The 14,850-nt window shown below is 42.6% G+C and overlaps 1 pseudogene; it reads left to right on the top strand.

Moving 5' to 3' along the window:
* LOC106585228 (reticulon-4 receptor-like) overlaps positions 1 to 13,303 on the top strand; it is a 122,555-nt pseudogene extending 109,252 nt beyond the window's left edge.
* The last annotated feature ends 1,547 nt before the right edge of the window (positions 13,304 to 14,850 follow it).

Consider the following 14,850-nt stretch of genomic DNA (forward strand, 5'->3'; position numbering starts at 1 on the left):
CACAGCTGCCTTCAATTGGAAGTCCACCCCAATTAACTCTACATAGAAACACACTTACTAGACTACACATAGAAATACATAAACATAGACCATAAACCAAAAACCCGGAATACTAAATCAAACACCCTTTTACCAAAACACCACCCCGAACCACATAAAACAAATACCCTCTGCCATGTCCTGACCAAACTACAATAACAATTAACCCTTATACTGGCCAGGACGTGACACTATGACCCCAAGAACACCATCTCCACCGTCAAACATGGAGGTGTAAACATTATGCTTTGGGGGTGTTTTTCTGCTAAGGGGACAGGACAACTTCACCGCATCAAAGGGACGATGGATGGGGCCATGTACCGTCAAATCTTGGGTGAGAACCTCCTTCCCTCAGCCAGGGCATTGAAAATGGCTTCGTGGATGGGTATTCCAGCATGACAATGACCCAAAACACACAGCCAAGGCAACAAAGGAGTGGCTCAAGAAGAAGCACATTAAGGTCCTGGAGTGGCCTAGCCAGTCTCCAGACCTTAATCCCGTAGAAAATCTGTGGAGGGAGCTGAAGGTTCGAGTTGCCAAACGTCAGCCTCGAAACCTTAATGTCTTGGAGAAGATCTGCAAAGAGGAGTGGGACAAAATCCCTCCTGAGATGTGTGCAAACCTGGTGGCCAACTACAAGAAACGTCTGACCTCTGTGATTGCCAACAAGAGTTTTTCCACCAAGTACTAAGTCATGTTTTGCAGAGGGGTCAAATACTTATTTCCCTCATTAAAATGCAAATCATTTTATAACATTTTTTACATGTGTTTTTCTGGATTTTTGTTGTTGTTATTCTGTCTCTCACTGTTCAAATAAACCTACTATTAAAATTATAGACTGATCATTTCTTTGTAAGTGGGCAAACATACAAAATCAGCAGGGGATCAAATACTTTTTTCCCACTGTAAATCTGTCTCGGACAGTTTCTAAAATCCCCTATGGGAAAAATGTATGGTGGAAATACGATTGGAACCATTTCCCTGTTTGACCGCTAGGTTGTATAGGTATTATGACTTTGTCAGCTCGGGGATTCGATCTAGCAACCTTTCGGATTTCTGGACCAACGCTCTAACCATAATTATTTTTTATTTCTTTAAGTTATTCGAGTATAAATTACCAGAGTGACCATACATTGCCATAGATTACTTCTTAATTACTAAAATTACTGAAAATTCTGCTGACTTTGGTAAATTACCGGTGGCTTTGTAACCCTACTGTAGTCACATTGAAAAGCATGATACAGAAGACTATGCAAGAAACTTTGACAATGGCAAATGGTGCATGCTTTTAAAGTAGTTGGAAGGTCACGTTGAGCTCAACATAAATAGTTCAAAACCCAGAGGCGTTAGAAGAAAATCGAAATCCCCTATAAGTTCCCCCTTTGCAGCAGCTTGCTACCAGGCGATTTCTACCACCGTCTATCGCTCACAATGCTCTGTAAATGGATAATTTAAGAAGTGGATGGGATTTATTCTAGAGGTCGAGAGTAAGAGAGAACCTTGTTTGATTTGTTTTCCTCCAATTGTAACCCCCTTTGCAAAGAGTTCATCACAACTTGCCTCTGTTGTTGACGAGCAGAAAACAATTGCCATTCTTAAACGTCTAGATGCCAAACGCCTAAGACTAGAATTTTTCCGTAATGATCCTGTCCAAGTGATGTGGATGGAGTACATGTAGTCCGACTGTAGTCCGACTGTAGTGCCTTTTAAGTACAAACGACTGTTTTATTGAGCTGCTGGGGCTTAAACAATTTCTAAATAGCCAAACTGACTGCGTAACTATGGCCAAGACAAAAAAGCAAAGAACAAGTGCCAGTCTAAAATGGTGTCAAACACTACAATTGTACCATAATGAAACTGTTATGGGGATGCAGAGATTGCCAGGAGAGTAGATAATGCGGGCCACTGGGTTGTTTAGGGCACACAAAAAAAATGGCTCTAACTGACAACAATTAAACAAGTACCAGTCTGAAACAGTCTGCTGCAAAACACTCAAATGTAATATTATGAACCTGTCAGACTGATGTTGCGATTGTGTACAGAGTAGATAACGTTAGAGGTCTGACATGGTTCCTTTTAGCATGAATAACCACTGTAATTGGGGCTGCTTGGTTGTTTAGGTCTGGGTAGAAAGCATCCTATCCTATCACAGCTCTAATCCAACACTAACGGTGTGGCACAGCAGTCTGATAATACAGTGGTGAATCATTAGTCCTCATTCTCTTTTATTTCAGGGTAATGCATTCTCTCAACCCTGCAGTGATGGTAACTTCACAGATTTCAAATTTAAGCTTTATTGCTAATAAAAGGCCCAAATGCGAGACAGTGATGACATTTCTGACGGGAAGGAGGGGCATGGTTTTTAAACAGTTTAGTTATGATGGCTTCATCTAAATTCGGATTAACGGAGGTTCCATGATAAAAAAGGACCAACATTTGTGCCTAGTCCATTATGTTATGTTAAGTTACCTAGTGAATAATTTTAAGCATCTGGCAACACTAATCTAAATACGATAGCTTCTATACAGTTCAGTGATATATTGAAGTACACTACATGAACATCTCATTCCAAAATCATGAGCATTAAAAAGTAGTTGGTCTCCCCTTTGCTGCTTATACAGCATCCACTCTTCTGGGAAGGCTTCCCACTAGATGTTGGAACATTGCTGCAGGAAATTGCTTCCATTCAGCCACAAGAGCATTAGTGAGGTCGGTCACTGACGTTGGGCAATTAGGCCTGTCTCGCAGTTGGCTTTCCAATTCATCCCAAAGGTGTTCGATTGGGTTGAGGTCAGGGCTCTGTGCAGGCCAGTCAAGTTCTTCCACACCAATCTTGACCAACCATTTCTGTATTTCTGTATGCACAGGGGCATTGTCAAGCTGAAACAGGAAAGGGCCTTCCCTAAACTGTTCCCACAAAGTTGGAAGCACAGAATCGTCCAGAATGTAATTCATTGTATGAATTATATAGCGTTCACTGAAACGCTATGTAATGTAACGCTATGTATAGCGTTCACTGGAACTTAGGGGCCTAGCCCGAACCATGAAAAACAGCCCCAGACCATTATTCCTCCTCCACCAAACTTTAAAGTTGACACTACATTGAGGCAGGTAGCGTTTTCCTGGCATTCGCCAAAGCCAGATTTGTCCATCGGACTGCCAGATGTTGAAGCGTGATTCATCACTCCACTGCTCCAGACTCCAATGATGGAGAGCTTTACACCACTCCAGCCAGTGCTTTGCATTGCACATGGTGAGTTTAGACTGGTGTGCAGCTGCTCTGCCATGGAAACCCATTTCATGAAGCTCCAGACGAACAGTTATTGTGCTGACATTGCTTCCAGAGGCAGTTTGGAGCTCGGTAGTGTGTGCCATGGTTGCTCCTAGACGTTTCCACTTCACAGTTGACCGGGGCAGCTCTAGCTGGGCAGAAATTTGACAAACAGACTTGTTGGAAAGGTGGAATCCTATGACGGTGCCACGTTGAAAATCACTGAGCTCTTCAGTAAGGCCATTCTACTGCCATTCTACTGCCAATGCTCGATTTTATACACCTGTCAGCAACAGGTGTGGTTGAAATTGCGAATCCACTAATTTCAGGTGTGTCCACATACTTTTGTACTATGGTGTAATTGTATGCAGAAAATAACTACACCTATGCAGAATGATGCTCTTAGATGGACAAACACCTGTGCTTAGTATCACCGTAATGAGCTACCTGGTGTCACGTCACATCTGAAAGATGGCAACCGCACTATATACAGTAGCATTTGTGCTACTTATTCCGATTGGCATATCTACGTTATACTTATGTGCTTCTACATGGCATAATTAAGTTACTTTAGCTGAAGAAAATATGCCCATGCAGAATGACGCTTGCTGTTACAGTACATAGATGTGCTATGCTATGGGCCATAAAGGATATGGACGAACCATATGGTAAAACACAAAGTAGGCCAACTCATCTGATATTGTCAGGGATTTCGTCGTCGTCAGACGATATGGCGAAATCATCGTCGGAAAAGGAGGACCAATATGCAGCAGGACTGGTTTTGTTCATTTTGAACATTTATTAACTCAAAATGATTACCAAAAACAACAACACAAACTCACGATATACTGACAGTCTTCTCAGGCTCATACATGCTAGACAAAGAACAATCTCCCACAAATGATAAAACACAAACACACCCTAATATATGGGACTCTCAATCAAAGGCAAAGAGAAAACACCTGCCTTCAATTGAGAGTCCCAACCCCAATTAATCAACCATAGAAACACACTCACTAGACTATACATAGAAATACATAAACATAGACCATAAACCAAAACCCGGAAATACTAAATCAAATGCCCTTTTACCAAAACACCACCCCGAACCACATAAAACAAATACCCTCTGCCACGTCCTGACCAAACTACAATGACAATTAACCCTTATACTGGCCAGGACGTGACAGATATGGCTCCCACACACACTTTCTCAGCTGAGGCCTACATTATTTTCAGCTTACATTACTTGCATAAAACATTCCACACAATTGAATGTGCTAAGTGGCAAGGGCTTTGGGTTTGGGGGTGCAGAGAGATAACTGTATGGAAGAAACCTCTAAAAACCTCCCACAGGGACTTCAATGACATCTATTACAATCTTCCCATTTTACCATGATGACATGAGGTTGTATTGAGGGCATGTTGGTTGGATTCCAACTACAAAACAGGACAAGTGGTCTCAGGTTTTCATAACTTCGTCCCAGACTTTAAGTGATTTGCTGGAATAAATTATGTCACCGTTTTTTTAAGTTGGTCTCGGCATTGTGTTGACCATTTTAGAAATGATGACAAGCATTCTAAACATGCTGAGCTTTGAGGCCTTCACCCAGTGACTTGCTAGATTATATTGTGTCAGTGTTGTATTCTTTTTTTCTTGTAATGTTTCCCATTTTACAAGTGAAGAGTCGTGCATCTGAAAATACAGTGCTTTGAGGCCAGAAGTAGTTCACAATCTGGTATTGTTTACATATTTTCACTTCTCCCACACATAACGCCCCCCCTCCCCTCACACACACACCCAGCCACACACACTGTTGCTTCTTCTTTCTTTCTTTCTTTCAGATGTGTGGCAGACAGAACTTGATCTGTCCCTCTGCCCCTCCCGCTAATTGTGTCCTCGTCTGCATGCTAGACCATGGTGTCCCCCAGAAACACACACACACACACACACACACACACACACACACACACACATGCACACACAAATGCAAATGCACACACACACTTTCACATATGCACACACAAACACACACAGAGCAGGCGGGGACCAGGTAGTGACTCCAATGCTAGTTATGTGGCATCTTGTCCTAAACACCCGGGTTTGATCAGGATGAACACATCTTTATTTACTGTTACAAGAGAGCATCTGTTTCATCCCTGCATAATGTTATTTGGGGAAAACATTTAGGAAAAGTAGTTCCATGCCTGTATGTTCCTGGGGGGAAGCATTTAGGACTGGTACCAACTTTTCAAATCCAGTCACCTTTAAGTCAAAATGTAGGTCCTTAGATGATAGTAGGGAAGAGGTTTTAATGCAATCTATCACCATACACAATCACTTGGGTTTACAACCACTTTGTGACAGCGTTTTGGGAAAATAACACCACATCACCTGATATGACAGATCTAAGTTATTCATTTCTACATGATATAAGGCTGCATTTGTATGCATGAATGCATTTACAACAAACAGCCTAACGTACAAACATCTTGAATATATTAAGAACATGTTGAAATCCACATAGAAACAACAATCACTAATGTTGTGTGAGTAAAGAAAGAGGCCATTGCATCCCTTGAGATGCTCTGTGCCATCTATCTCAGAGAGAGACATCACTTCTCTTCCCTTCCTTTCCACACTCCTCTCCTCTCAGCTGAAGGATAATACTGTCATGTTACCCATCCGGGCCCAATCCAAGCCTCTTCAGAGTGAAGCCAGAATGATGGATTGCAGAACCCCTGAATCCCCTGTTTGCATGCCCTGTGTGCTCTCTAGGTGCTGCCAGGGTTGGGATTGGATGCCTTTATCATGCTGAGAGAAAGCCACGGATGGGGCTAGAGTAGTGAAGTAGTTCACACATACACACACAGTCAGGGATGTATGCAAATGAGCTGGAGGGTGTCAGGCTTGACATGCACTGCTGCGCTAAGTAAACAGCGCTCTCTGGCTGCTCCCACTTATGTCCTCCTTACCCCTCCTCACCCCTCGCTATTATCTGGAGTGTTCTCTGTTCTCCCACATTGTTCATAGTCTTTTGTTTTGTTTTGGCAAATAATACAATTAGACAAGTGAGGATTATGCTTGATGTCTGCCGTTCATTACCGGGTTGTTAACTGTCTGGGCATATCTCCACCACTGTCTCCCTGTCCGCCTCTCTGCCTGTGTCACAAATGGCATAGTGCTTTGGTCAAAAGTAGTGCACTATATAGGGAATAGGGTGCCACTTGGGACTCACTTTGTCCTTTTGTGAGGACAATTGCTTCTCAAACACGGAAGCGAGCCTGAGTCAATGAGCTTCAGTTTACTAAGAGCTTGGGAGGATGTTTGACTTTGTATCGTCGCCATAAGACAAAGAGGTTCTTGGCTCATCTTAGACAGAGTTAAGATTGCTGTTGGACCATAATGGACTTTTCTCGTGGGATGCCAGTTTCTGAAACACCAGTTTCTGGAGATGTGGATGTGTGACATTGTGCTGTGTTGGGCTGTGTTTCGACACACCAAATAGGGGAGATTCAATGTTGAAACCAAAGCTGGCAAAGCAAAATACATTTTTTTTTGGTGGATTTATGCTACATTTTGTGATTGTTTGATATGAAGGTTGGCACCAAAACAATAACAATGTTATATACTGTATGTATTCAGGTAACACTTTACATTAAGTTGCCCCTATTACTATGTAACTAGCACATTCATAATTGTGTTAACATAGTAGTTACATAGTAAAACCTATGTAACTACATGGCAATAGGGTTGTTGCGGAATCAGTTATTAAACAATTGGAACAAGGAATGTGTAATTACACATTCACTTGCTGAAGGTTATTCCGCATGTGTGCCATGACCTGGCTCAAAGGCTTTTCCGAATCAAATGTATTGTAAGAACAATGTAGTTACATAGGATATACTTGTCATTATCATGTACCTAACTTAACGTAAAGTGAAACCCAGTAGTGTATAAGCTTTATAATGACTTTGTTACAATGTAACAACCTTTGTATTTACAATGAAACAACATTTGCAGATCAAAGGCTATCCAGGAGAAATTTGGAGACAGGAGGACATTCAATGAAATGCCAATGACAAATTAAGAGACAGAAATAGTATGTGACTTCCATTTTGTCTGCAGAGGACAGTTTGAGAGGTGATAGGTCAGTGTGACATAATTTCCTGGTGAACTCATACAAAATTGTTTTAAAAAACAAATTCAATATTTTAAGAAGAAAAACGTGTTAAGTAAAAAATAGACAAGTTAAGAAAATACAATGTGTGAGGGAACCAGTTGGTCGAGTTAATTGATGTAGTATGTACATGTAGGTAGCGTTAAAGTGACCATGCATAAATAATAAACAGAGAGTAGCAGCAGCGTAAAAGAGGGGTCTGGGTAGCCCTTTGATTAACTGTTCAGGAGTCTTATGGCTTGGGGGTAGAAGCTGTTAAATGGTATCAAGAATATGCATATCCTTGCTTCAGGTCCTGAGCTACAGGATTTGGGTATGTCATTTTGGGCAACATTTTTTAAAAAAGGGTCTTGTCCTTTTAACCTTTTTGTTCACTATTTATTTACATGTTTGTACATTCAAAAGAACATTAAATAAATAAATAAATAAAAAAGAAGCCAGAAGAACACTAACATCACACTGACCTCTCACAACTCTCCTATGCAGCCAAGTGGAAGTTACATGTTATTTCTGTCTCTTAATTGGTCATGTTTTTAAAGGTTTTTAATGTGCAAAGTGCAATGTAAGTCTCCAAAATAGTGAAATAACATTGAAAACTAAATGTTTTATGAGTTTTATGATGATTTAGTAAAGTTTATTAACTGAGTTGGAAAACGTGTTGACATTAGGCTGCCAGTGCCTAGCTAGCTAGCTACATTAGTGAATTATGGGGAAATGCTAGCTAGCTAGCTTTACCACCCTGTATTTTTACTAACTAAAATAGTTATTGCTTTGAGTCTGAAATGGTTAAATTGTTTGAATATGAATCTTTGTCAAATCCATTCAAGAAAAGTCAAACTGTAAAAACATTTTCCTCTCTCCTTATTTCCCTTGGTTAGCCTATTGTCTGCAAAGGTTGTTACATTGTAACTACAAAGCAATTCAAATGTCCCTTCACTTTATATTGTTGCTTTTTCCAAAACAGAAATAAACTAATTGAAAAATAGCCAGTAGTTAATGACAGGGAGTGTCTTGTTACAATTGTTGTTACATGTAACAAGGTCCAATTTTGGTTTCAGTTATTAACATGGTAATTCACAGGTGACGTTCAAATGTGTAATTACAAAACAATTACATAGTGGAACAAGAAAATGTGTAATAACATCAGTAGTTACACATGTGGGATAACCTTCATCAAGTGAATGGTGTAAATTACTCATTCCTTGTTTAAATTGTGTAACTGATTCCTCAACAACCCTATTACCATGTAATTACATAGTAAAACATATGTAACTATGTTGTGTTGTTATTATTACACAGTTATTCATCACGGAAGTGTAAGCACAGTAAAAACAAGGTGCAAGGGCTCAACGTGATGAGGGCAAAAACGGCTTTGGATTTCTTAATTCTGTTTGACAACACTAATGGCAAGGCAATTGACACAGTCCTATAGATGTAGGATCTTAATTTGATCACCCTGTTGCAGGACAACTATACGCAATGCAGGAAATGTAAAACTTGTAGTGTATTTGAGGTTTTTAAAAGGCTTCTGAGTTTTGCAATTTCCACCTTTACATTTCAGACTTGAAACATGTATCAACCCTTACAAAATTGTCCACTAATAATAATCCACATAATAATAATTCACATTTCCTATTTCTGAATGATTATTTTCCTGCTGTAGCAAACTGTCTAATTATTATCCTACATCGGTATATAAAGAAACTAGTCAGCAGGCAATAATTAGTATAAAAAAATTTGTATAAAAAACTGATAACACCTGATTGGCTTAGACTATGCTGTCATTCAAAAGATGCTAATGAAAACCATTATAGAACATTATACCGGAAGCTGAGAGAACCAGGTCTCCAACATACAACGCATGGGTGGAAATAAGACATTGAGCAGAGATGCTGCAGTTACAAAAAAAATATATTGCTATTGTTAGAGAAGCAGGTGGCTGGGAACTGGGAGGGAAAAGTGTTGTGATGCAGAAATACAGAGTAGTGGAAGGGAACGTAACAGCTTTCTGGTGGTATAGTGTGTCTGGCTGAAGGCTGAAGAGGGAGATTGGAGGGAAAGTGCAGGGAAAGTGCAGCAGGGGGCTGCTGTCAAGCCACACCACAGCCCCCGCTTAACAATGGCCAGGGATGGGCTGCTACAACTGCTGCATGAAGAACAGGGAGGGATGAGGGAGGGGGATGAAGTGAGGGAGGGATGGATTAAAAGCGATGGAGAGGGAGGAGGGAGGAAGAGAGGGACGGAGGGAGGGAGGGAGGGAGGGAGGGAGGGAGGGAGGGAGGGAGGGAGGGAGGGAGGGAGGGGAGGAGGAAGAAAGCGAGATGGAGTGAGATAGGGAGGGAGGCAGGGGAGGAAAAACAGGAGTGGTGGAGAGTGGTGGAGAGAGGGAGGGAGTGAGTGAAGGAGGGTAAAGCTCATGCATTTTCCAGTACTTCACTACCTGTCACGGCAGAGCCTGGGATTCCAGTGATGGCTGTGACAGCTGGGGATGGAAATCCTCACTTAGGACAGGAGCTAGGGCTGGATTCACTGAGATTTGGACAATATCTGCCAATAACACCTGACACCTGACATGACATATTGGATTTGGCATCTCCTGCTGTCACACTTTGAAATCTTGATCTGCATTTGATGAGTTAGTGAAATCGCTATACTTGTATCTGTGCTGTATCTGCATGTTTCGGTGTTAGGTTAGCGATAACACATTGCATTCCTATAACTCAAGCGGAAATGAATTACTTCTGGAAACAATTAGAAACACAACAGTTATCACAGATAACTTATTTTAAGTGATCTCAAATACTATTTGAACCCAGTTCTGCTCTCCACCCTGAAAACTAGCATCAAGATCTCAGCCTCTCAGCCAGGCACGAAAGGGTCCAGGCTCCCACTACACTTATCTTTACGTGACAGGCTAAATGTCAAACATTAGTTCCATCTGCCCTATTAGCGTTGGTTAATTCTGCTTAAAAGCTACACACCCATATTTAATGAATCAGCTTCTCGGGACCCCTCTCCTCAATCGTCCGGGTCTTCATGCTTGCGTTAGCAGTAAGGAGGAAATGGGTCCCCAGGGGCAAATAATCACTGACGGTTTTCTCTTTAAAGACACACTGCATCACTAGTTAGGAGAGGACTAGGTGAGAGCCTAGAGCAGGGTTCTCCAACCCTGTTCCTGGAGAGCTACCGTCCTGTAGGTTTTCGCTCCTACCCCAGTTGTAACTAAACTGGTTCAGTTTATAAACCAGCTAATTATTAGAATCAGGTGTTCTAGATTAGGGTTGGACTGAAAACCTTCAGTACAGTAGCTCTCCAGGAACAGGGTTGGAGAGCCATGGCCTAGAGGGTGTTCCACTGCCTTTTTATGCTGCAGAATATTCGGTGATTACTTACTGTAAATGTAAAGGAAAGTGCTGTAATGGTGATTGGATAGAAGGTATATGTATTGAAGTTCAATATTAGGCCAGTGTCTAATTACAAAAATCAGGGAACAATATTGTAAAGTTTTTGTTTTGCTTTAGAGGAAAGCAAAATCAAAAACCAATCAAGAGATAGGCAGAGATGTTCACATTTACAAACCACATGTACATTGAAATTAAGATTAAGTATTTTTATGTACTTGTAGAACTGACCCACTCATCTCTTCTTCTCTCTCCTCTCTCTCTCCAGGGGGCCGACTCCTGTTCCTTGTGTTGTGGTTAAACCTGGTGCCTCGAGGAGCAGAGGGCTGCCCGGTCAAATGTGTGTGTTACAGTGAGCCACGGCCCACCGTGGCATGCCAGCAACAAGGACTGTTCTCCATCCCCAATGAGATCCCTGTGCAGAGCCAGCGGATATTTCTCCAGAGCAACAAGCTGACCGTTGTCCGCTCCACCAGCTTCAGCTCTGTGCACAACCTCACCGTCCTCTGGATGTACTCCAACAACATCAGCCACATCGAAGCCGGGGCCTTCTATGGTCTGGAGCGGCTGGAGGAGCTGGACATTGGGGACAACAGTAACCTGAGAATCATCAGCCCCACGGCCTTCAGGGGCCTGTCCAAGCTCCACACCCTCCACCTGCACAGGTGCGGCCTGTCGGAGTTACCTGTCGGAGCGTTCCAGGGACTGTGCTCCCTGCAGTACCTTTACCTGCAGGACAATAACCTACTGGCCCTGCACGACGACACTTTCCTGGACCTGGCCAACCTCACCTATCTCTTCCTGCACAACAACAAGATCAAGACCGTATCGGACCACATGCTGCGTGGCCTCATTAACCTCGACCGCCTGTTGCTGCATCAGAACCGGGTGATCTACGTCCAACCAAGAGCATTCAGTGACCTAGGAAAACTGACCACACTTTTCCTGTTCTACAACAACCTGACCATGCTGACTGGGGAGACCATGGACCCACTGGGGTCCCTCCAGTACTTGCGTCTCAACGGGAACCAGTGGGTCTGTGACTGTCGGGCCAGGACCCTGTGGGACTGGTTCAAACGCTTCAAGGGCTCCAGCTCAGAGCTTGAGTGTAACGTCCCACTGGAGTTGTTTGGGAAGGACCTGAAACGGCTGAAGAGTGATGATCTGGAAGGGTGTGTGGAAACTCCTCAGATCCAAACCCAGTTCTTCAGCTCCAAGCCGTGGTCTGGAAAATTTGCCTCCACGGAAAATCCTCTGGGAAATGGAATTCCCAAGTGTTGTCTTCCAGATAATGATAAGTCCTCTATCATCTCCGGGAAAACCATCCCTGACCCTTCATCCTACAACAGCCGCCAGATCACCAATAACCCCCTCAAGGAGAAGGAGAACATATCAAAGACCAAATTCAGAGAGCAAGAGCGAACAAAAAATGAGACCATCCGGAATAAGCAGAGTCTCAACGACGGGCCTCTGAGGGACTCTGTCCAACAACCTTGACCAGTCCTTAGTCCAACTGCAAGATCTGGAACCTTCTACAGCCCCAACCAGGAAGAAAAAGAAGTGCACTAAAAAACCCAAATCCGATGCACAATGTCTCAAAGGCCATGGATCTACAATGCAGGCGGAGCTGAGTTTTCTCTTCATGTCCATAATCTGGTTCTGGTTCTCGTTGGTCATGTCTTAGGACCTTAGGGCCTGGGATGGGATTCATGCTAAATAAACATTGTTGGGACTCACAGATTGTTATTAATGCTCATGACAATGATACAGAATATATCTGCAGTGATCTCTGACCTCCACTAATAGCCCAGAGACTGATAACCCAGGAAGTCAGGTTTGGACGCATCGCCAGCGTAACAAGGACTTATGATAATAAAGAAGTTAACAAAAAAGGATGCCTTTGCAGAACATGTCAGATCTAATGTATATAACAAATCAGTGCCCAAAATTGTTCGTTCTGTATGTACTGTACCGTGTCTAAGCTACACCACTTTGGAGACTCTCCTTATTCCTTTTTCTGTCTCAAAAGCTTTTACTGCTGAGACAGTGACTGCTTAGACAGACCACAAAAAATGAATAAAAAATAACATTAATTCAGAGGGTCTGAACGCACACAAAGAAAGTTTAGGGTCTGTTTGTTGAAAAATAGATTTTCACTCCCCATTATTTATTCAAAAAGTGTTGCATTTGTCAGGTACTGTTATGTTTTTTATGTTTATAAGTAAAGACAAATGTTTATTCTCTCCCCAGTTTGAGTTATGTTTTCATCACAGTATGGGTACGGGTAGCGTTGGCTAAAATAATGCTGTCTAAATGTTTCACAGAGATTGCAATGGAATCATAGATATGCATTTTATTTTACTTGTGTACAAGTATGAATATATTATGAATAAAAGTTATCCTTTCATATAGCTGGTTGGTTATTGATGTGTTATTTTTAGGCACTGTAGGATAGCTCTCAAGTATAACTAATAATCACACAGAATTCAACAGCATTTAACATAATCACTCATGACTACTCAATCATAAACTCAGCACAAAAAGAAACGTCCTCTCACTGTCAACTGCGTTTACTTTCAGAAAACTTAACATGTGTAAATATTTGTATGAACACAACAAGATTCAACAACTGAGACATAGGCTGAACAAGTTCCACAGACATGTGACTAACAGAAATGGAATAATGTGTCCCTGAACAAAGGGGGGGGTCAAAATAAAAAGTAACAGTCAGTATCTGGTGTGGCCACCTCCTCATAGACTGCACCAGATTTGCCAATTCTTTCTGTGATATGTTACCCCACTCTTCCACCAAGGCACCTACCTGCAAGTTCCCGGACATTTCTGGGGGGAATGGCCCTAGCCCTCATCCTCTGATTCAACCGGTCCCAGACGTGCTCAATGGGATTGAGATCTGGGCTCTTCGCTGGCCATGGCAGAACACTGACATTCCTGTCTTGTAGGAAATCACGCACAGAACAAACAGTACGGCTGGTGGCATTATCATGCTGGAGGGTCATGTCAGGATGAGCCTGCAGGAAGGGTACCACATGAGGGAGGAGGATGTCTTCACTGTAACGCACAGCATTGAGATTGCTTGCAATGACAACAAGCTCAGTCCGATGATGCTGTGACACACCGCCCCAGACCATGACGGACCATCCACCTCCAAATCAATCCTGCTCCAGAGTACAGGCCTCGGTGTAACGCTCATTCCTTCGACGATAAACGCGAATCCAACCATCACCACTGTTGAGACATAACCGCGACTCGTCAGTGAAGTGCACTTTTTGCCAGTCCTGTCTGGTCCAGCGACGGTGGGTTTGTGCCCATAGGCCACGTTGTTGCAGGTGATGTCTGGTGAGGACCTGCCTTACAACAGGCCTACAAGCCCTCAGTCCACCCTCTCTCAGCCTATTGCGGACAGTCTGAGCACTGATAGAGGGATTGTGCGTTCCTGGTGTAACTCTGGCAGTTGTTGCCATCCTGTACCTGTCCCGCAGGTGTGATGTTCGGATGTACCGATCCTGTGCAGGTTTTGTTACACGTGGTCTGCCAGTGCGAGGACGATCAGCTGTCCGTCCTGTCTCCCTGTAGCGCTGTCTTAGGGGTCTCACAGTACGGACATTGCAATTTATTGCCTTTAGGCAAGTTCACGCAGATGAGCAGGGACCCTGGGAATCTTTCTTTTGGTGTTTTTCAGAGTCAGTAGAAAGGCCTCTTTAGTGTCCTACGTTTTTATAACTGTGACCTTAATTGCCTACTGTCTGTAAGCTGTTAGTACCTTAACGACCGTTCCACAGGTGCATGTTCATTAATTGTTTATGGTTCATTGAACAAGCATGGGAAACAGTGTTTAAGCCCTTTACAATGAAGATCTCTGAAGTTATTTGGATTTTTACAAATTATCTTTGAAAGACAGGGTCCTGAAAAGGGACGTTTATTTTTTTGCTGAGTTTAT

This window comes from Salmo salar, chromosome ssa24 (genome assembly GCF_905237065.1).
Source record: "Salmo salar chromosome ssa24, Ssal_v3.1, whole genome shotgun sequence".
In the NCBI taxonomy this organism is placed as follows: Eukaryota; Metazoa; Chordata; class Actinopteri; order Salmoniformes; family Salmonidae; genus Salmo; species Salmo salar.